This window comes from Trichosurus vulpecula, chromosome 1 (genome assembly GCF_011100635.1).
Source record: "Trichosurus vulpecula isolate mTriVul1 chromosome 1, mTriVul1.pri, whole genome shotgun sequence".
NCBI lineage: Eukaryota > Metazoa > Chordata > Mammalia > Diprotodontia > Phalangeridae > Trichosurus > Trichosurus vulpecula.
In genome coordinates this window covers 280,429,587-280,451,023 of record NC_050573.1, presented here as the reverse complement: position 1 = coordinate 280,451,023, position 21,437 = coordinate 280,429,587, and the positions used below count along the sequence as shown (strand labels likewise).

The 21,437-nt window shown below is 38.6% G+C and overlaps 1 protein-coding gene and 1 non-coding gene across 2 annotated transcripts in view; one reads left to right on the top strand and one right to left on the bottom strand.

Moving 5' to 3' along the window:
- Nucleotides 1-21,437, top strand: part of LOC118837146 (cytochrome P450 7B1) — a 310,918-nt gene that overhangs the window by 88,826 nt on the left and 200,655 nt on the right. The gene's annotated exons all lie outside the window — the stretch shown is intronic.
- On the bottom strand, nucleotides 11,011-11,130 carry LOC118835091. Its single transcript, XR_005009441.1, has one exon. It is a non-coding gene; the product is annotated as a small nucleolar RNA SNORA17 (small nucleolar RNA).

The following is a 21,437-nucleotide window of genomic DNA, read 5'->3' as shown; positions in this document are numbered from 1 at the left end:
ATTAGTTTTGTTGAGTTTTTTCAGTCACGTTAGACTCTTCATGACCCTATTCATGGTCTTCTTGACAAAGATGCTGGAGCAGTTTGCCATTTCCTTCTCCAGCTCATTTTACCGATGAGGAAACTGAAGCAAATGGGGTTAAGTAACTTCCCAGGGTCATACAGCTAGTAAGTGTCTGAGGCCATATTTGAACTCATGAGAATGGATCTTCCTGATTCCAAGCCTAGTGCTCTATCCACTGCGCCAGTGCCACTGGCTGCCTGTTAGGTCTATTATAGGTTGACATATTTAGCATAATATTTCAATGCTACTTTGATGGATCTGTGATATCATCCACTCCATTCAAAAATGCAGGTTGTAACCCATCTGTGCTTTCTCAGCTCACGTGATACTTCTCCATCACCTTCCATCAATCCTTCATATAGCTCACCTGATATGATGGAGGTCTTCCTCTAGGTCTTTGGGAATATCAGTTCATAGATTTAAAGCCAGAACAGACCTTGGAGGTAACCTAAGTCATCTGGTCAAACCTCCTTATTTTGCAGATTAGGAAAGTGAGAGATCAATTAACTTTCCCCAAGTTGTGCAAGAAGTAAATTGCAGAATGAGGATTTGAGCCTAGTCCGCTCACTGAAAATCCAATGCTTTTTCCACTGTACTATGCCAATATTTGAACGGAAACTAGTTTAGCACATAGACTATCCAATGCTTTTTCCACTGTACCATGCCAATACTTGAATGGTAACCAATTTAGCACATAGACTAGCCAAGGTTTTCCTCACAGTCACCATATAACTGGCCTACTTTTTCTGTTCATCCCTTTCTCTCGTGACATCTTTTGTGCCTTTTCTTTTATATAAATATTGACTGATATAATATTGCAAACCATTTAAGCCCATCTTATACCTTACCATTGTGGTCATTGCATTGTGTCTTCATGTGTCCCACAACTTAAATTCCTTAGAAACTGGTATTCTGTGACTCACCATCGAACAGCATCACTGGAAGAGTAGATTTTTATTTTTATTAAGTGTTCTGGAAATAAGAATGTCTCTTCTACCTCTAATTCCATGATCTTGTGTTGCTAAGTAGTCAATGAGCCTTCATGAACAGTTTTTATGAATTGAAATATGTTCTACATGATATTTTGAAGAAATGTCTATGTACTTCCTCATACCATATTAAATAATCAGCAAAAACTTTGGGGGTCCAATAACATTTGAAGCATGAATACTTTGGAGTACTTAGGAAAGACTATCAATAACATAATTATTAATAAAAAATTAAAACCATTTCTCTAGCATATAAAATATGCATTACAAATCCCATCTAAGTTAGTCTCTCAGAAGAGATAGAATGTAACCACTGAGTTTTAAATTCCTAAGAAGAGGCTTGGAAAGTTATTGATATTTCAGGTAAATCAACTTCACAATTAGCTAGAACTCTTGTCTGTTTTCATTGAGCCAATTTAAAAAAAAGATAAGCATTTAGACTCCTTGCCTCCAACTTTACCTGTCTAGGTCAGTGCTTCTTAAACTGTGGGTCTTTACCCCATATGGGGTCATGAAAAATTTGGCAACAGTAAAAGGTTTCTGAATGTGTATCAACCAAAAATTAATTAAAAATCAAATGCATAATGAATCCGAGGTGTTTCTGGCAGGACTTGTCCATATTACATTGCCAGGCAACACCAACGACAGCTGCCGAAAGGTGAAAGGGGGTTACTAGTGGAAAAAGTTTAAGAAACCTTGGTCTAGGTCCCTTCTGCATACAACTTTTCAATTTGTTTTTCTACAACACCAATTTAATCAAATCATATTCTTGTGCAAAGGCTTCCAGTGACTACCTCTTATTTATAATTGGAGTACCCAGCATTTTCCCTATGAAACAAACTAGTTTTAGTTTGTATTTATAGGACTTTGAAAGAAAACAACAGTTAATCAGCTCTCCTGATTTTTCCTTCCATATAGCAGCAAATACTCATTAAATGAGCAAGTGTATGGTAGGCCAGCAGTTATGGGAGAGAGAAATATTCCTCACATAAAACTTATCTGTCCTGATAAGATTCATTGGAGAATATTTTTAGTAGTCAACACACATTTACTATTCACTATGTATCAGGTACTATGTTTGGGAAATGAAGAAAAGCAAAAATATGATCCTTGCTCTCAAGGAGCTCACATTCTAATACAAGAAACAACATACAAATAATTATGCACATAGAGAGGGAAGACCCTTGGGGGAGGGGGGCTAATAGTGTGGGAAATGTGAAGAGTGATAGGAAAAGCCCTATTTTAGAAGATGAGATTTGCTCTGTTTTTTTGTGTTTTTTTTTGAGATAATCAGGGTTAAGTGACTTGCCCAGGGTCACACAGCTAGTAAGTATCTGAGGCCTTATTTGAACTCAGGTCCTCCTGATTATAGTACCAGCAATCTACCCCTGCTTTTTTTTTGAAGCTAGAAGCGATTTTATTTTAATTAAGTAATTTTATTTAGTATTTATTTTCCCCCAGTTACATGTAAAAACAATTTTAACATTCATTTTAAAAACTTTTGACTTCCAAATTCTCTCCCTTATTCCCTCCCCACCTCCTGTCATTGAGAAGGCAAGCAATTAGATATAGGTTATATATGTATAGTCCCCTACTCTGATTCTTGAAAGAGGTCAGGGAAGTGTTAGGAGATGAGGAAGGAGAACATTCCAGGTATGGGGAACAACCAGTAACAACATGGATAGGAGATAAGAGTCTGTAAGGACTCTAAGTCTATAAGGAACAGAAAGTAGGCCAGTGTGGTTTATTGTAGAGTATGTTGTTGTTCACTTGTTTTAGTTGTGTCTGACTCTTTGTGACCCCATTTGGGGTTTTCTTGGCAAAGATACTGGAGTGGTTTTACAGATGAAGAAGCTGAGGTGAAAAGGGTTAAGTGGTTTGCCCAGGGTCACACAGCTAGAAGTGTTTGAGGTGAGATTTTAACTCAGGTGTTTTTGACTCCAGGCTTGGTGTTCTAGCCATTGGGCCATCTAGCTGTAATATAGACTATGTAGAGGGGAGTAAAGTAAAAGAATATTTAAAAAGTAGTAAAGAAACAGATTGTGAAGGATTTTAAATGACAAAGAAAGCATTTTACATTTCATTCTGAAGGTAATAGTGAACCATTGTAGTTTCTTGAGGAGGGTAGTGACATAGTAAGGTAAGGTCAGACCTGAGTTTAGGAAAATCACTTTGGCAATTGAGTGGAAGAAGGATAAGAGAGGGGAGAGGTTTGAGGTAGGGAGAATCAGAAACTTGTTGCAATAGTCCTGAAATGAGGTGATGAGGGTGTTGTCCAAGGTGTTGTCTGTGCCAGTGGAAAGAAGGGAGTGTAGAGGAGAGATGGTGGATTTACAGCCACATGGCAGTTTGAGCACCCTGTGGTCTTTGATCAGCTTAGGGGGGCAGTAGCACAAAGGGCAGCCCCCAATATCCCATTTTTATACAAGAAAGATCATCTCTAATATGTATCATAGATGTTTAGCCAGTTTCTCTTACTTCCCTGGTAGTATAGATAGAAAGAGAAGGTATCTGTTACCTTTACTACCCTGATCTGTTACTGGATAGAGCATAAGAATTGGAGTTAGGAAAACTTGAGTTAGAATCTTGTTTCAGGTGTCTTACTAGCTGTGTGACCCCAAGCAAGCCCCTTAACCACTCTATGCCTCAGTTTCTTCATCTGTAAAATGAGGAAAATAAAAGCACCTACCTCCCAGGGTTGTTGGGAAGATCAAATGAGTTAACATGTAAAGTGCTTTGGAAACCTTAAAGCACTATATAAATGCTATTGTGGCATCATCATCATCAATAATTCTGGGGGGTTTAAACATCATAATTGATTGAGGAAGGGAAGGAGGGAGAAAAGGAAAGAGAGAATGTCTGGCTTTCTGTGGTTGACTTTGCAGATTTACTGAACTTACTTGGGTGGCCTTGGCTGGGCTCCACCAAACATTTTCTTATGTGTCCCAGAGTCCAGGAACTGACTTGTCTGCACAGGCAGCTATACTTTATCATATAAAGAGTTTCAAGGCTCAGGGAATGAAAGACAACTTCTTGACCCAAGTTTCTTATTTGACTCTTCTAAGCCAGTCTCCAGATGCTAAAGCATATAGAGGTACAGTGAAAATGTTAACTTTCATTGAGGGCTTTTGTAGAGTATTTCATATACTAGGGTATCTTGCATTCATGAGACAGATCAATATGAAACCACTGAGGAAAGAACAGGTCATTAGAACCTTGTTAAATGCTACTGATTGCCATAGTGCTACTGGGTAAACTGGAAAATAATAATCAGAAAAAGGCATAGTTCATCTTAAACTGTAAAAAGAGCTGAATCTTATTCACTCATGTTCTGCCTCTTCATTCTCATTGTGTTAGATTAAAAACAAATTCTACAGACCCACCTCAAAATTTCTTCCATTGGATTTTTACTTGCTATCTGTATTTGGGGTGGCAAGCGGGTAGTTTATAATACCCTGTCAACAAAGACTGTGTGTGTCAAACTCCATGGAGGTGACTTCAGTAATCAATCCCTTCTATTCTCAAGATCTCAGTAATGAAACAAAGTTCTCCTTAACAACACACATCCATAGATGGGCCCTTGATTACATTTTTTATTCATTAATGTACACAAAGATAAACATTCCACAGCAGGACACTTCTATAGTAAGGGTGAGATATGATAGCCATTGCCTCTTTGCCTCATATATCAATTCAGCTTCTCAAGGGGAGCTTTGTCCCACATCGTATAGTTGCACAGGTCTGGTTGCTTATTTCTCTTGTTTTATACTCTCTCCTGGGGTGCTGTCTCACATCCCAGTTTCTCACTCAGTCAGTCAATGTGTTTTAAGCACCTACTATATGTGTTAGGTATGGGCATGCAAATGTAAAAATGAGATAGTCTCTAACCTCAAAAACCCAGGATTGTATTTGAGGGATACATCATGTTTGCAAATAAATTGATAAATAACAGAGGCAAAGTAAATATGAAGTGATGGGGAGGGGCCTTAACAACTAAGGGAATCAGATCAGGAAAGGCCTTTTTTAAGAACGTGGCACATGAGGTGAACCTGAAAGGGAGCCCAGGATCCCAAGAGACAGAGATGAGGAAGAGAACGTTCCAGGTTTCAGGGACTGCCTGTGCACAATCAGAGAGCTATAAGATGGATTATTCTGTCTAGAGAACAAGTGAACTAGCTTGGCCAGAGCATAGAAGGCTTTTGGGAAAGCAAAGTGAAGTCATCCTTCAAAGATAGTCTAGAGCTAGTTTGTGATGGTCATTAAAGGCTAAAAAAGGACATTTTTATTTTATCCTAAAGGTAATGGGAGGTTTCTTGACCTGAGATTTTGGCAGCTGAGGAGAGGGTGTCCTGGAGAAGGAAGAGGTTGTATGCTGGCAGACTAGGGGAGGTGGGCCCAGATCAAGGTGATCATGGTGTGACTCCATCTCTGCCTCTGCTGATGTCAGTGGTATGGGGTTCTATGGACATTGAATCTGGCTTGTTTATTTTAGTTTCATCACTTACTTAGTGATTCTTTCTAGTTTGGTCAGACCCTTCCCTACAAGGACTTCTGCTCCACCCGTTAGATTCCTGGTGCCTGCATGTCTTCTCTTTCTAAATAAGTCTCCTCACTGTTGCTGACGCCCACCCTTGTGTAGCACTGGTAACAATACTCCACTGGCTAGCTCCTATTCCAACTCTACCTCCCGGCTGAGCTCTTCCTGACCTATTCAAGGGAAGCTAGGTGGAGCAGTGGTTAGAGTGCCAGGTATGGAGTCAGGACAACCTGAGTTAAAATCAAGCCCCAAGTACTTACTAGACACTGGCAAATCACTTAACCTCTGTTTGCCTCAGTTTCTTCATCTGTAAAACAGGGATAACAATAGTGCCTACTTCCCAAGGTTGTTGTGAGGATGCAATAAGATGATATTTGTAAAGTGCTTAGCACCGAGCCTGGCACATACACATAGTAAGTGTTATATAAATTTTAAATATTATTATTATTATTAATTATTATTATTATCCTATCACACTGTTGCCTGAGACCTGGTGCTGACACAAAAACAGTTCAATTCTTCTTGAAGAATCATATAATTTGCCAGATTAATAAGTGCTAACATTTATTTAGTGCTTACTGTAAGTGCTTTACAAAGATCTCATTTTAGCCTCACAACACCCCTGGGAGGTGGGTGTTATTATCTCCATTTTGCAGATGAGGAAATTGGGGCAAACAAAATTGACTTGCTCAAGGTCACACAGCTAGGAAACATCCCAGACAAGATGAGAGCTCATGTCTCCCTTACACCAGTCCTAGTGCTCTAGATGCAGCTCCACCCACCTGTGTTTGGGCAGTAAGTTCTTGTTGGCTTTGTTGAATGTCAGTTATTCTAAATTGAATCAGGGGGATATTTGTCGAAGATGTGGGCTCAAATAAATAGAACAACATTTGGTTTGAGGCAGTTAGGGAGCACAATGGACAAAGTCCTAGACCTAGAGTCTCAGAAAGACCTGAGTTCAAATGCAGACTTTTCACATATGTGACTCTAGAAAGTTAACTAACCTCATTCAGCCTCAGTTTCCTCATCTGTAAAGTGGAGAATAATAGTAGCACCTAATTCCAAGGGCTGTTGTAAGGATCACATGAAATAACCGATTTAAAGTGCTTCCCATACCCTAAAACACTCTGTACATATTAGCTATTATTATTACAACAATTATAGATAACTCAGAGATATGGTATATTATTAGTATATTATATATACATACTAACATATACATATTGGTTATTATTACAATGATTATAGATAACTCAGAGATATAGTATATTATTGGTATATATTATAGTATATATTAGTATATAATATTAGTATATTAACTACATCGATAATTCTATATCTCTTTACACTGTGAGCTGTTAGTACATAAAATAGGATATTTCAACATTTAGGCTTAGCTGTTTTGACATTTTACTTGGTGGGAAAATTAGGCACTATCTTGATTCTCCATTTCTGAATCTTTCAGCCTTTTAATTGGTCCAAGCCTGGATTGTGGTATTTTTTTTTTTGCACATGGCTCGGGCTCCTAGCATCTTAGCAAAGTATCTTTTCTTATATGGGATGAGAACGTTTCAAGAATGTGTCAGGAATATTGCCAAGAGAGCTAAAACTTTGCAGATATATTTATATATTTCTTTTACTGGTGCGCGCGCGTGTGTGTGTGTGTCCATCCAAAATTAAGCTATTACTTTTGGTTGCATCAGACATAGCACAGTTTTAAGTTGTCAGTAGGGTGCAGTCTTTATATGAGCAGCTTTGTATACAGAAATCCTAAAGGGGCTTTCTTGAACCATGAGGTGTTCATCTGGAATTACAAGTGAGCTAGCTCTTCAAGCTTTCCATGACTCAAGATTTATCTACGAGTTGCCTTTGGGGACTTAATTGGCCAACCCAGCACAGGTAGTTTAAGTTTCTCTTTAGGCATCAGAAATCTTTCATGTGCCCTGTTACATTACACATAGATGAATTACAGCTCTCTGGTAATATGATGATAAGCATTTATGTCCAGGTTCAAATGTATTTAATTTGCTTGGTTTTCTTTAATGTTGTAGAATATTGCCCTTTTTTGATGTGATTGTAGTTTTAGAAAAACCTCAATTTTAGTTTCAATGGTATTAGACTTTTCATGTTGGGAATATAGAGGGTGGAGAAATTGTGTTATTTTCTCCACTCTCACAAAAATGAAATTGGTATCTGGCTTACAGTACAAAAACCAGCACTAATAAGTTGCCACATTATAAAATCATTACTGCATATATATATCACACCATTTTTAGTGTAGCATGGTGATTCCCACATTAAATTAATGGTAGAAAAATTGCTTCTAGGCATGCCAGCTTGTATTCTGTACTGAGATCCAGATTGGAAGGGTTGCTAATGATAGTTGGTTCCAGATTAGTTTATTCTGTTAAAAGATTTGCTGATTCACCTACAGTTCTTTCTGCAAAGATGTTATCTCAGGGAGGAACAGGCCAAAAAAAAAGTAATGTCCGCCAAATATATATGTGAGAGAGTGCTGTGTTTATGAAAGAAAGTCAGGAGAAGCATTACTAGAAGGTTATTACATAGAGAGAAATATGCTAAATTAATTATTTTAAAACCAGAGTTGAGGAAAAGCAAAAAGTTTGCAAATAATATGTTTTGGGATGGGGGGGGTGAGGGTGTTCTCATATAATATCGCACAGATGGTGCTGCATTTTTGAGCCAAAAGGAGAGGACAACTGACATGTAATGTTTATTCAGGGCTTTGGGGCAATTAGATGCTTACCCATTCTTATGTGGAGAAGGAAAAGGATTACAGAATCAGGATCACAGATTTAGAGGTGGCAAGGACCTCATAAACAAATTGCTCCAAATCTTTCATTTCATAGGTGAGGAAACTGAGGCCCGAAGAGGCTAAAGGATCTGTTCAAGATGAGTTGTCTTATAGTCCACATCAAAAAGAGCCAGGTAGTTATTCACATGCAGATGACCTTTAAATTTATTTATGAGGAACATGGCTCTGAGGATTAGCGCCTACTGCCTTGTACCAGGTAAATTTGCACTTGTCTACTGACAGTTCAATGGGAAATTTAACTCTGAATGTTCAAAACAAACTCCATTTATTTTCTGGTTCATGCAGCAGTCATGTCAGACTTTGGAGTTGCTGACAAATATGTCTTTTAAACATCCTTATCTCTCTGAGGGTAAAATGAGTTACCCAACAGTTATTCCAAGGAACTAACTGGGGTCAAGAGGGTTAGGACCAGGATAAGCATTTTTGACACAAATGAGTGGACCTATTTTCCCTGAGCTTGGACTCCCTTTCTCTCAGTGGTGGCTCACTCATGTCAGAGTGACAGATGACAAGACTAACATCAGGCAGGCAGCCTTTTCCTGGCACCCAACTCTGTTCTCTGTTCCATAGTTTGTCTCTTCCCAGAGAGCAGTCGTGATGGAGCTAATGTGCAGTGATTGCTCACAGAGGTATGGCATCCACGAAGCAGAAGACTAGCCAGTGGGTTTACCGTGCAGCTGTGAAGCCATTTCCGCTCAGCTGTGACTCATGTAAAAATGGTCACAGAATTGAGCTGTAGCAGTTCCAGAAATGTTAAGGAAGTTGTAGCAGGTGTCAGGGGCTGCCTCCTTTCTCTATATTAATCCCCAGTTGTGAGAGCAAGAGGGAAAGCCTTAGATAAAGACTCTCAGGCACATGTAGAACCAACAAAGGCTAGACCTGGGTACCCACAAAGGTAAAGGTACAAAGGTAAAGACTCATTAGAGTCTGATTGATTCAGGTCATGTTCCTAGGTCATTCCTCTGCTATTCAATGATGGAAAAGTCGGTGGAATGTCTTCTGAGATATCTCTACTGCCTTAGAAACACACTGATGTAACCCATGGGAGGCACTTGAAGAAGATGCATAAGTTCACACAAAAGGGACTGGAAAGAGAAAACCAAACATCGGTTTAAATCCTGCCTCTCACACTTATTAGTCATGTGACAGTTGGCAAGTCATTTAACCTCAGTTTCCTCATCTGCCAAATGAAGATAATACTGATAGATGCTGCTTTACAGCATCATGAAGATCCAGTAAGACATGTTTGATTCACTTTGCAAACCTTAAAGTATACCTTAGCTATTATTATTAGTTATAGGCATTATGTCTTTCTTCATGTGTCCTGAGATTATGTTAACTCTCTTGACTGCCAACTCTCACTATAGTAAATCTGACTTTAGAACTATAAACCCATTGAGTGGTAACTTTTTTGATCCAGTATACAGGTTTTCCTTCTGGGATTCTATTTCTGATTTGTTCATATTTGCTAGTGTTGTAATTGATGAATCACCCTTGATAGTTTAAATCTTATAATTCTTTTTCATTACTATATATATGTATATATATATATGTGTGTGTGTGTGTGTGTGTGTGTGTATACACACTTAACTAGTGTTATAGGTGATTTATTTTGACCTTCTGTTCATGTCTGTACTGCTGTGCAAGAAAGATCAACCCAGTTATGCCCACTGTGATCTGTATTTTCTTTGATGCCATTGTTCATTTATATCTGTCTATATCTATATTACTGGCATCAATAAATTTGAACATAATACCCCAAATTTCCAGCTTTCCATGGGAAAGCCTTGGATTCCTGTCAATGAAAAAAATAAATACTCGGTAATTCAACAATTTAGTTCAACCATATATTATAATGTGCTTATGAAATAGTAATTAAGGTGGGACTTTTTGCTGTTGACCTTTAGTGATTCTGCCCTTTGCTTGAATGGGGCAGATAAAGTGGGATGTTTTTGTATTTCTCAGCACTGAGACAATTGGGGGCCATTGATTTGTATCTGATGTGATATTGGGGGTGGGGAACTTCTCTACGCCCAGCCTGGGTGAGGTCAGGGCCTTCAGGGCCTTGAATAGGATATATAAGCGCAAAGGTTAGCATTCTTGCTTGGAGCTCTGAGCCACAGCAGGAGTGGCCTGTGACTCTGGACCAGCCATTCTAATGAGCTCTGCGGCTGTCCACTCAGATGTTGATCACTATAAATTGTATTTGGTCTGTAATTCAGGGTGCTGGCTTTTTCCCCTGAACTAGGTGGATGTCATTTGTATGCTGGATTAAAGTAGGATTGTTAACCCCTTAACGTTGCTTTCCCTAAGTAAAGCAGATCAAAAGTACCTGTGTTGGCAGCTTTCTGGGTGCTGGTTGTTGGTGGATCTTACACCCTCACAGAAGCTGCTAGCTGGATTGTTGAAACAAATGGCGTAGTCATGGCAGGATCTGCATTTTAAAAGGAAAGTATGGCGTTTTGGGGTACTGGGGTGGTTGAACGCTTCCCAGTTTTTGGATTGCTCTTTGTACTTGGGGTGGCTATGGTACTATGGAGCCCTAGGAGCAACAAAGGCCTGAAGGAGAACAGGCAAGTGGCAGTGATGGGAGTGGTTTCCCAGGAGCCCAGAGCAGGGGCTCTGGGAGATAACCTCTCCTTCCCTCTCCCTACCCCACTGGCACTCTGGAGGCAAGAGGCCAGAGCAGAGGCTGTGGGAGGAGAACAAGCTGAGGTTGGGGGGGAGTTGTGGATGGCCAGAACAAGGGCTTGAGCTGATAAGCCTGGCTCTGGAGGACTGTGCTGAAAGGGTGAATATTTTGAGATCATATTGTATGTGGAGTTTTGGAACAGGAGCAGAGAAATGCCTTCCAACAGGTCAGAGAAAAAGCGGAGAATGGTGTTCCTGAAGATTTGGCAGGAGCAGTTGGTGAGGAGAAGGAAGAAGCAGACAGTGGCTGCCGAAATATTGATCCAGACAGAGCAGAAGACTACCTGCAAGAGCAGTGAGCTGCCTTCCAGCTGACTTTGGTGAGAAGATGAGCACAAAGGCAGGGAACCACCTACATTGGGTTTCTGGCAGACGCCAGGCTGGCCAGCCAGAGCTGGACAACCAGGAACCCAGGAGCTTGGAGTTCAGCCCTGGAGCAAGATGGAAACTTTGCAGCAAGGCACTGAGTGTGACTTTTTCCTGCCTTCCTCTGGGACTGTTTGGGACCCAGGAAGGAGGGGTGGATTTGTCTATGGTGGGGTGAGGGAAGTGCCATGGACTCCCAGGGACCCCACACTGTTGGCTTTGTTGCCCAACTGCCCCCCAGGACTTGGAAGCAGGGTGCTGGAGCAGTGTGGAGAGGACACATCCCCAAGAGAACTCAATTTGGACTTTGTGTTGGGACTTTGCTAATTAAAGCATGCTGGTACCTGAGGGTAGCAGCAGGAAGCCTGCAACTGCTGTGTGGGGAGGACACTCAAGAAGAGCTTTGCTTGGACATTCTGTACTGCTTAAAGAAAATAACTTGCTGGGACCTAGGGGTGGACATTTGAATTGTAAACAAATATTTGGGAATGGCACTGAATGATACGTTTTGCTTTGTTGTGAATGATATGTTTTGTTGTATTTCCCTGAATGCGATTGCAATATATAATATTTCTATTTTGTTCCAGGATCGATGGCCATTTAATTTAGATATTGTTTAGTTCATAGATCCTGGAAAGGGGTGGACAGTGTAATAGGAATTAAGGTGGGACTTTTTGCTGTTGACCTTTAATGATTCTGGCCTTTGTTTGAATGGGGCAGATAAAGTGGGATGGTTTTGTATTTCTCAGCACTGAGACAATTGGGGGCCATTGATTTGTATCTGATGTGATATTGGGGGTGGGGAACTTCTCTATGCCCAGCCTGGGTGAGGTCAGGGCCTTCAGGGCCCTGAACAGGATATATAAGCGCAAAGGTTAGCATTCTTGCTCGGAGCTCTGAGCCACAGGAGTGGCCTGTGACTCTGGACCAGCCGTTCGAATGAGCTCTGCGGCTGTCCACTCAGACGTTGATCACTATGAATTGTATTTGGTCTGTAATTCAGGGTGCTGGCTTTTTCCCCTGAACTAGGTGGATGTTATTTGTACACTGGATTAAAGTAAGATTGTTAACCCCTTAACATTGCTTTCCCTAAGTAAAGCAGATCAAAAAGACCTGTGTTGGCAGCTTTCTGGGTGCTGGTGGTTGGTGGATCTTACACCCTCACAGAAGCTGCTAGCTGGATTGTTGAAACAGCATACTATACACAAAGCAATGTGATAGCCTTCACCTATGACCTTAAAAGAATCTAAATCTCCCTGGCTACTACATTTTCCAAAATGGACATTTTTTTGTTTGATTTATTTAAAAGTAGAAACAAAATATACATTTTTGCCAGCACAGCCTACAAATCATTTATAGTAATAACTGATTTATCTATCATTATCTGGGAATGATGCCTTCCACATAAGTAAATTTTGTTTACCTGGGATGTGGATTTAGAGCTAGAAGAGACTGCAGAGTAACCTCATTTTATGGATCAGGTGACTGAGGCTTAAAAAGGTTAGATAAAGGTCAGAGTTCTGATTTCATCATCAGGTCAACTCTAAGGCCAATCAGTGATTGAAAATGCTGAAGTTTACCCTTCTGAGTGTCAATTTTATTTTACTTTTGCCATTTAAAAATGAAAATCCAAAACACACTGCAAAGTTTCCTGCCTTATTAAACAAATTTCATATATATATATATATATATATATACATACATATTCCATTACTTCAATATTTTTATAAGTCAGTAACTGAATAATTTTCTGACTATCTTGGTGACTCATTAGTAAATGTGAATTACTGTGGCATAGTTAGGTAGTGTTCACAATTGTGTTTACAGGCACTTTCATTCAAATATTTGGGACCCTCTTTATAATCAGTGCCTCCAGACTGGTTTGTTACTAATCCTCTATCTCTTCTTTTGAGTTCTAGCACTGGACTCAGGACCTGGGTTCAAATATGTCTTCTAACCCTACTCCCTATGTGACTCTGAACAAGGACTTTCACCTCTTTGGATTTGTTTCCTTATATGTAAATAGACTAGGTTGCACTAGATGGACTCAGGTCTCTCCCGGCTATGTCATAATGCTATTTTCCTTTTTTGGTGGCTGTCATTTCTAAATGTGTCCACTTTTAGCAGCCCTATAACCCACTCCCCATTGAGTCCACTGACCACTGTAATCTTGGAAGGACTTCACTTTGACTGAGAAACCAAACTTGGCAAGCAAATCACCCTAATTTTAGTTAATCATTGTCTCTGTTTCTGAGGGCCCTATTCTGGTTCCATGACATTTTGGTGGAGTAATTAATGAGCTTTGTGGAAACTGTTTCAAAGCTTACAACTCAAAAGGGATTTTCCACTTGCATCTAGATTTTGTGTTTGTTGGTTGAGGGTGCCAGAAAGTCAGGCTACCATATAAGTAGAGTTTTATTGTAGACAGTTTCTAATCTATCCAGGTAGCTTTGGTAGTGTATTACTGCCTCAGAAATGATTTGAAAGCCATCACCTTATAATTCATCATATATTACTGCTTTCAAGTAGCAAAGAAAATTTGGGGAAAAATTACGAGGTAGAGGAAATTAGATTTTTTCATGATTTCATAATTCTCCCATTTTTAACCTCCCCGTTCTCCCACTTATCTTTTTTCAACAACTTTGATTGCGCTAGCATGTTAGATGTGTTATTGGTTATAAACACTTCAACTGCTAAGTTCATGTTCTTTTCCTAGCATTTCATATTACTCGTTGATGACACAGAACTGTAGACTTGCTGGTGCTTTCATAGAACTAGTATTCCTGGTACCTTTTAAAGAAATGCATGAGGAAATGAAATAATAATTGTAAAGCATTTGGCAAAATCTTAACGTACTATACAAATGTTAACTATTAGTAGCAGTAGTTATAAACCCCCATCTATAAGATTTATACAGCACTTGTAAAATCTTAAAGTATCATGCCAATGTCAGCTATGATTATTGTTGTTGCTATTGCTATCATTATTAGTTATAAATTCCCATACATAGTATTTGCAAAGCATTTAGCACAGTGCCTGGCATACAGTAGACACTTAACAAATGCCTGTGCTCCTTTCAGACTTCTCAATATTTCTGACGTTCATTCATGTCCCCTTACAAGCTCTCCCCAGGGTAAGAGGCATGTTGCGAGGTCTTTTAACATTCCATCAGCAGCAACATGACACTTGAGGTATCTCTTATCCTTTGTTTTCCCTGTATGACTGACTCACCTCTTTTCCTGACCCTACATTTCCTGAATGTCTTATGTACCTTAGAAAAAAAGAATTCATTTTTCTTTGGAGTTTAAAACATGTTCATATGCAGAAAGAACTGAATGGATGTAAAGTTCCAGGCTCTAAAAACCTCTTTGGTTCAGAATGGTACAGAAAGTTTAACAGGTTTTTAGTTTCAATATCATGACTTCAGAATGACTTCACTTTCTTTAAACCTCCAAAAATCATCTATTGTTTAAATTATATTGGACCTTAAAGTTCTTCTAGCCCAATCGTGTCCTTTTCCTGATGAGGAACAGAGCATTTAAGTGATTGTTCAAAATCACACAGCTTTTAAGTAGCAAAATCAGAGTCCTCTAACCTAAGGCTTCTGAGTCTGAGGTTCTTTTCACTGTTACATACTGTTTCCACTACTAATCATTGCTAGGTGGCAGTGTGCATAGAGCACTGACTTAGAGACCAGCATTCTTTCATTTCAATTCAACCTCAGGTGCTTGCTAGCTGTGTGACCCTGGGTAAGCCACTTAACCACTCTCAGGCTTCCTTTCCTCATTTGTAAAATGGGAGGGTCAGACCCAATAGCCTCTAAGGTCCTTCAAGCTCTAAATCTATGACCCTAAGACCCTTTGATTTACATGGTAAATTTCTGCTGCATAATCATCATTTTCCTCCCTCTGCAATGATAGGGCATCAAACAAAAAGAATAAAATGGAATAGGTTTTTACCATTTTAAATTTGACTATAATGTAATCGATTTTTTAAAAAGTTGGAATAATCCCTAAATTCATTGAACCATTTTTACAATTTAGAGTAATATCTAATGAAACACATGAAGGAGAGACCAAAGCATAAACAAAAACCACACGCTCTCTTTTTTCTGATTGCTTAGCATGCTACGTACTTGCTTTCATTTTGATTTTTTTTTTGGAGATATTTAATCTACTTAAGGACACATTTTCACATGTCCATATCTGGGTCTACTAGGTGTCTCTAGCATAGAGTGCTGCACTTGAAGTCATGATATACCTGAGTTGAAAACTTGACTGATATACTTATTTTTAAATAATATTTTCTTTTCCCCCAAATACATGTAAAAACAAATTTTTAACATTCATTGGCTTTTTTTTTAAAAGGATTGGAGTTCCAAATTTTATCCCTCTCTCCCTTCTCTCTCTCCCTCTCCCTGAGGTAGTAAACAGTCTGATACAGGTTATACATGCACAATCAGGTAAAACATTTCTATGTTAGTCATTTTGTGCAGGGAGACTGAAAGAAAGAGAGGAAGGAAGGAAAGAAAGATAGGAAGGAAGGAAAGAAAGAAGGGAAGAAGGAAGGGAGGAAGGAAGGAAGGAAAGAAAGAGAGGAAGTAAGGAAAGAAAGGAAGGAAAGAAAGAAGGGAAGAAGGAAGGGAGGAAGGAAGGAAAAAGAAAGAAAGGAAATGAAAAATATGCTTCAGTCTGTATTCAGACAATATCAGTTCTTTCTTTGGAGATGGATAACATTTTTCATCATAAGTCCTTCGGAATTGTCTTGGATCATTGTATTGCTGAGAATAGACAAGTCATTCATAGTTATTCATCATACAACATTGTTGTTTTTGTTGTTATTGTATACAGTGTTCTCCTGCTTCTGATCACTTCACTTTGTATCAGTTCATATATATCTTTCCAGATTTTTCTGAAAGCATTCTTCTTGTCATTTCTTTTTTTTCTTTTTGTTCTTAAAACAACATTTATATAAGCATGTAATTTCTTATAACACAATAATATCCAATTCTGGTCACCACAAAAAGAGCTGCTAGAAACATTTTTCTACAAATAGGTCTTTTTTAAAAAAATAAAAATTTTTTAAAAACTTAAAAAAAAATCTCTTTGGGCCACAGACCTAGTGGTATTGCTGGATCAAAGAGTTTTATAGCTCTTTGGGCATAGTTCCAAATTGCTCTCTAGAATGGTTGGATCAGTTCACAACTCCACTGCCTGCTACACTTGTAAATCATGTGATTCCTGGGTAAGTAACTTAGCCTTTATATGCCTCAGTTTCCTAATCTGTAGAATGAGGATAATGATGCTACTTGCCTCACAGGGTTGTTGTGAGGATCAAACGAGATCACATATGTAAAGTACTCTATAAATGCTAGCCATTGGGAGTATCTGATGAACCATTTTGCATTTTACTTTTTAAAAATTTATTCAGTGTTTTACAACGTACATACTTAATACAAAAAATTTCAAGGCATGCATGCATATAATTCTTTCATTTGTAGTCATGTGTAAGTATCCCAAGTTATTTTTGTTGTGTAGAGTTGTATTTGAAATCTCTTCTTCTATGGAGTGTTTTCTCTGGCGTTGCAAACAAATGTAATGAGATTAAAATAAGTGGTTTTTAAAAGGTAAAATGTGGAGTCGAATCTCTCAAAAGAACAAAAGACCAGTACAGTGAAAAGAGCTCATAATGCTTTCGGCTTTCCCACCTACCATGCTAACCATTTTACAACCCAAGTTAAAGTGCTACTTGGCTCACAGTGCTTTCTGAACTGATGAGGTTTTCTTTGCTTTTTCACCAGAAAGGCTGTAAAGTGGGTCTCACTGCTTATTCCATTTGCTAGGCTTATACAAGAACAAATTCAGTTCCAGAGCCAGGGAAGTAATAAGGGCAGGTTTTAATCATGTGCTTGAAGGGAGCACGCTCAAAGAGGGGAGAGAAACATATCCTTGCATATATGGAGTAAAATAATTGCTTAAGTGCATGTTTATTAATATAACTATTAATTTTAAATTTATAGGATAATTTCTTACAAACTTAAAATTCCATAGTAATAATAGTAAAAAATATCTCTACTATAAGTCATAAGAATAAACAAGTAACATTATGCTAAGAAGTCTTCCATTACTTATGGGTACATAATTTCATTGTTCACTGGCATCATGTAAAATGGTTCAGCCCAATTCCATATTTAATTTTTAGGGTTTTCATGAGAATCATATGCAAGATTTCCAGCAGTGAATTTGGAGAAAGATCATGCTAGGAAAGATTTTTGCTAGGATGGAATTGTTGATGACCATAGTCTTAGCTGCCTTAGCTTGTTAAGCCAACCTAGCAGGCTCTAGGGAAAGATCTCACAACACTTTTTCATTCTTGTACTTCTTGGCTTTCAGCAGACTTTCCCATACTCTGTCATATTCAACATGAAAGAAAATAAATTCTTGAGTGTATCATGCACATAAGTAAAATCAAGATATTAATTAATTTTAGCTCATCTTTGGGTTGTTGTTGCTGATTTTTTTCTAGCTCAAAATAAAAAGGATTTTATATCCAAACCTCATTCATTTGGTTTTGGTTAGTAGGAATTATTCCTTCAACTGTCTGTTTCAAATGTTCTGATTTACTATAATACTTCCTCTCCCACCCTTGACAGGCCTTCTTAGTAATCTCTTTCCAATCCACAATATTTTCCAATAATATAATTGCTTTTTGGAATGTTTAAATAGGACCCTAAGGTCATTTACCATATGTATATCTCCTTGAAAAGATTTTCTTATTTCCTGGAGGTACGTGTATCCTAGATTTGGAACCCTGGCTCTAAAGACTACTAATACACACTGGTGTCCATTTGAACTACTTCAGTCTTCGTAAAAAGTTACTCGAGATAGATTTACTTCTTGCATAATATTCTCTTTAGGATGACCTAATACAAGTCTGTTAACAGTTTTCATCCTATCTATAGCATACTTAACATGAGTTAAGAGGAATGATTAAATTTTAAATTGAGGAAATAATTTTGAACCTATAAGCAAAAAATACTTTTCTTTCATCTACCTTACCTTCTCTTTCTGATCAATTCAGCTTATTTCAATGAATATTTATTAAGTGCTTACTTCATGCAAAGAACTGTATTATACTTTAGGGATAAAGGAAGGAAAGAAAAAAAATGTTTATTAAACAGTTACTTTGAGCCAGTCATTGTGCTAATGCTGGGATAAAAATACAAACAAAAATGAATACCCTTCTTGCACTGAAGGAACTTACCTACTAATGGAGGAAGACAAAAGACAAAAAGGAACTAAAAATGAGAAAGGTAGGGATGAGGCATGAAGGTAGGTCAACCAGGCCCCCTTCACAAAATGGTGGTGCCAGGAAGAATTCACCAATGAGAGAAGGGGGAATATGCATGGCATACAAGCTACCTGGATGGTAGAATGTTCCAGGGCAAGGAGGCACCAGGTGCTTGTAATAGTAAGGCAATAATAACAAAGTAGATGATAATTGTCAAAGTGCCTATGTAGTTCTGTACTGAAAAGTATATGAGACTCTCCACATAGAAGGGAGAAGAAGTAAACCATTTATTCAGACACCAGAGAACCATATCCCACAAGCCATTTATCTGGTCTATCAGAGCAGTAAAACATTCCATACACAATATCACAACATGGAGCCTCACCATCCCAAAACATCTCCGACCCCCTGCTGGGGTCTTCCTCTAAAACAAACTCACAGTACAGCTGAGTCAGCTTGTTCAGTTCTAACAATCATGAGGGCAGCCATTAGCAGCCATAACTGCTCTCTCTCTCTCTCTCTCTCTCTCTCTCTCTCTCTCCCTCCCTCCCTCTCAGCATTTCCTGTGACATAACTTCCTTTTCCTGTCAGGAAGCTCCTCCCACCACATGTGACTTAGGCTTCCTGTGACATAAGCAGATCACATGGCCTATTATTGGGTAGGAAAGATCTTTCAGATCTAAGTTGCTACTACAGCGCTAAGGGAAGTTCTAGGATGAGCCAGCAGTAGAGGCATGATTTTGAAGTTCAGAAGGTCAGGAATACGGCAGAGAGGTGAATGTAGACAAAACCACAACATCCTGGAGAAGTTTATATTTGACTCAAGGCATGCAAAATGTACTACCAGTGCATGTATAAGTATATATTAAGTTATACTAAGTGCTTTTTAAAAATTAGTTTTTTGTATTGTGATCTTAACATATATAATCAACAAACATTTCAAGAAACAAAAGAGAAAAAGAAAGAGGTTCATATAAAAAAAAACTGAACCTTTGTAGCAAATTATTTCAAGAGTTCTGTGTAGGAAGTTGCAGCTGAGTTGTACTTTGAAGGAAGATAGGGATCCTAAGGGACAGATATGGAGGGCCAATGCATTCCAGACATGAGGGTTAGGTGAGCCCAGAAAAGAGATAGAAGATTGAATATCATTTATAGGGAACAGTTGGCAGGCCACTTTGCTTAGAACGAAGAGTTCATAGAGATTTTAATATGAAATAAGACTGGAAAGGTAGGCAGAAGCCATATTGTGGAAGACTTTAAATTATAGGTAGAAGATTTTGTAGTTTATCCAGGGAGAAATTAAAGACTTAAGTAGGGAAGAGCCATGGTCAGAGATATATTTTAGGAATATCAATTGGATGTTCATGAGAGTAGGCAATAATATCTCAGCTATTTTGTATCTATGCTATTACCTGTCTCAGTGATCTACACATAAGAGAAATTTAATAAATAGTTGGAGCATAAGTGAATTGACTTGGCAGCAGCTGGGTAGCACAGTGGATAGAGAACTGGATCAGGAGTCAGGAATTCCAGAGTTCAGATCTGGCCTCAGACCCTTGTCAGCCATGGAGGGTGATGCTAGGCAAGAGAGACAGAGACAGAAAAGTAGGGTTGATGTGGGGCAAGAAGTCTGGGATATTCAAAAGAACACTAGACTTATAATAAGAAAACAGACTCTAGTCCCAGTCTCTGCCCCTTGAAAACTCTGTAAATGGTTAAGTGATTTTACTCCTGAGGGTGTCAGTTTCACCGTTTGTAAGATGATGGGGACTGGACTGGATGACTTCTTTGGCTCTTTTCTTTCAGCTCTGAATATTTGATCCTATGTCGTTATCCACAAAAATTCTAGTATAATGGCTCAATGGGGCATGGGAGTCACTCTGAGTTACTGAAAGCTATGTCTACTGAATGCAAGCTCTGGCAGGTTCTACTGATGTGAGAAGGATTCACCTGGTGGCATCCTTTTTTTGCTGTCTAGGCTGAAGACTTGCACAGGTAATTAAATGCATAGAGGCTTAGCAATGATTTTTTTAAAGTGAAGTAGAAAATAGACAAATATAAATCAGCATTCAATACTATGTGACTCCTTTCTTCTTATCCAGCTAACATGGTAGATTGACAGAAAAAGGAGGCAGGTGTTAAGAAAGTGCAGTGGATAGATCTTCCATGAAAGAGTTAAAGATGTACAGAGTTACAGATAAGAATTTTAAAGCATGTGCAGATGCAGCATTGTTTCAATCTGTATCAATATAAGAAGTGTCCACAATGATGAAATCATAGGTAATCCAATTTTATGTGTGTATGCGTGTGCCTATGTATGTGTATAATATCTCCTTGCTTATGAATGAATAAATAAATGAAGACCAGTATGGAATCATAGATCTATAGATGAAAGGGACAGTTAAGGTCTTCTAGACTAATCCCTTCATTTTATAGGCCCAGAGAGTTGGGTGCCCAGTCATGCAGTACGTCTAGTTAATAACTGGAAGAACTAGGATTCTCAGTCACATTCTCCTATCCTTTTCCCCAGAGTACCATTTAATCTCCTCAGACCAAATAATAGATTGGACTCCTGTTGAGTATTCTTTCCATAAGTTAATAATTTGTTATTTAACTGAGGGTGATGTTCTCAGGAAGATATTCTTGATAAAATGGCAGATGCTGA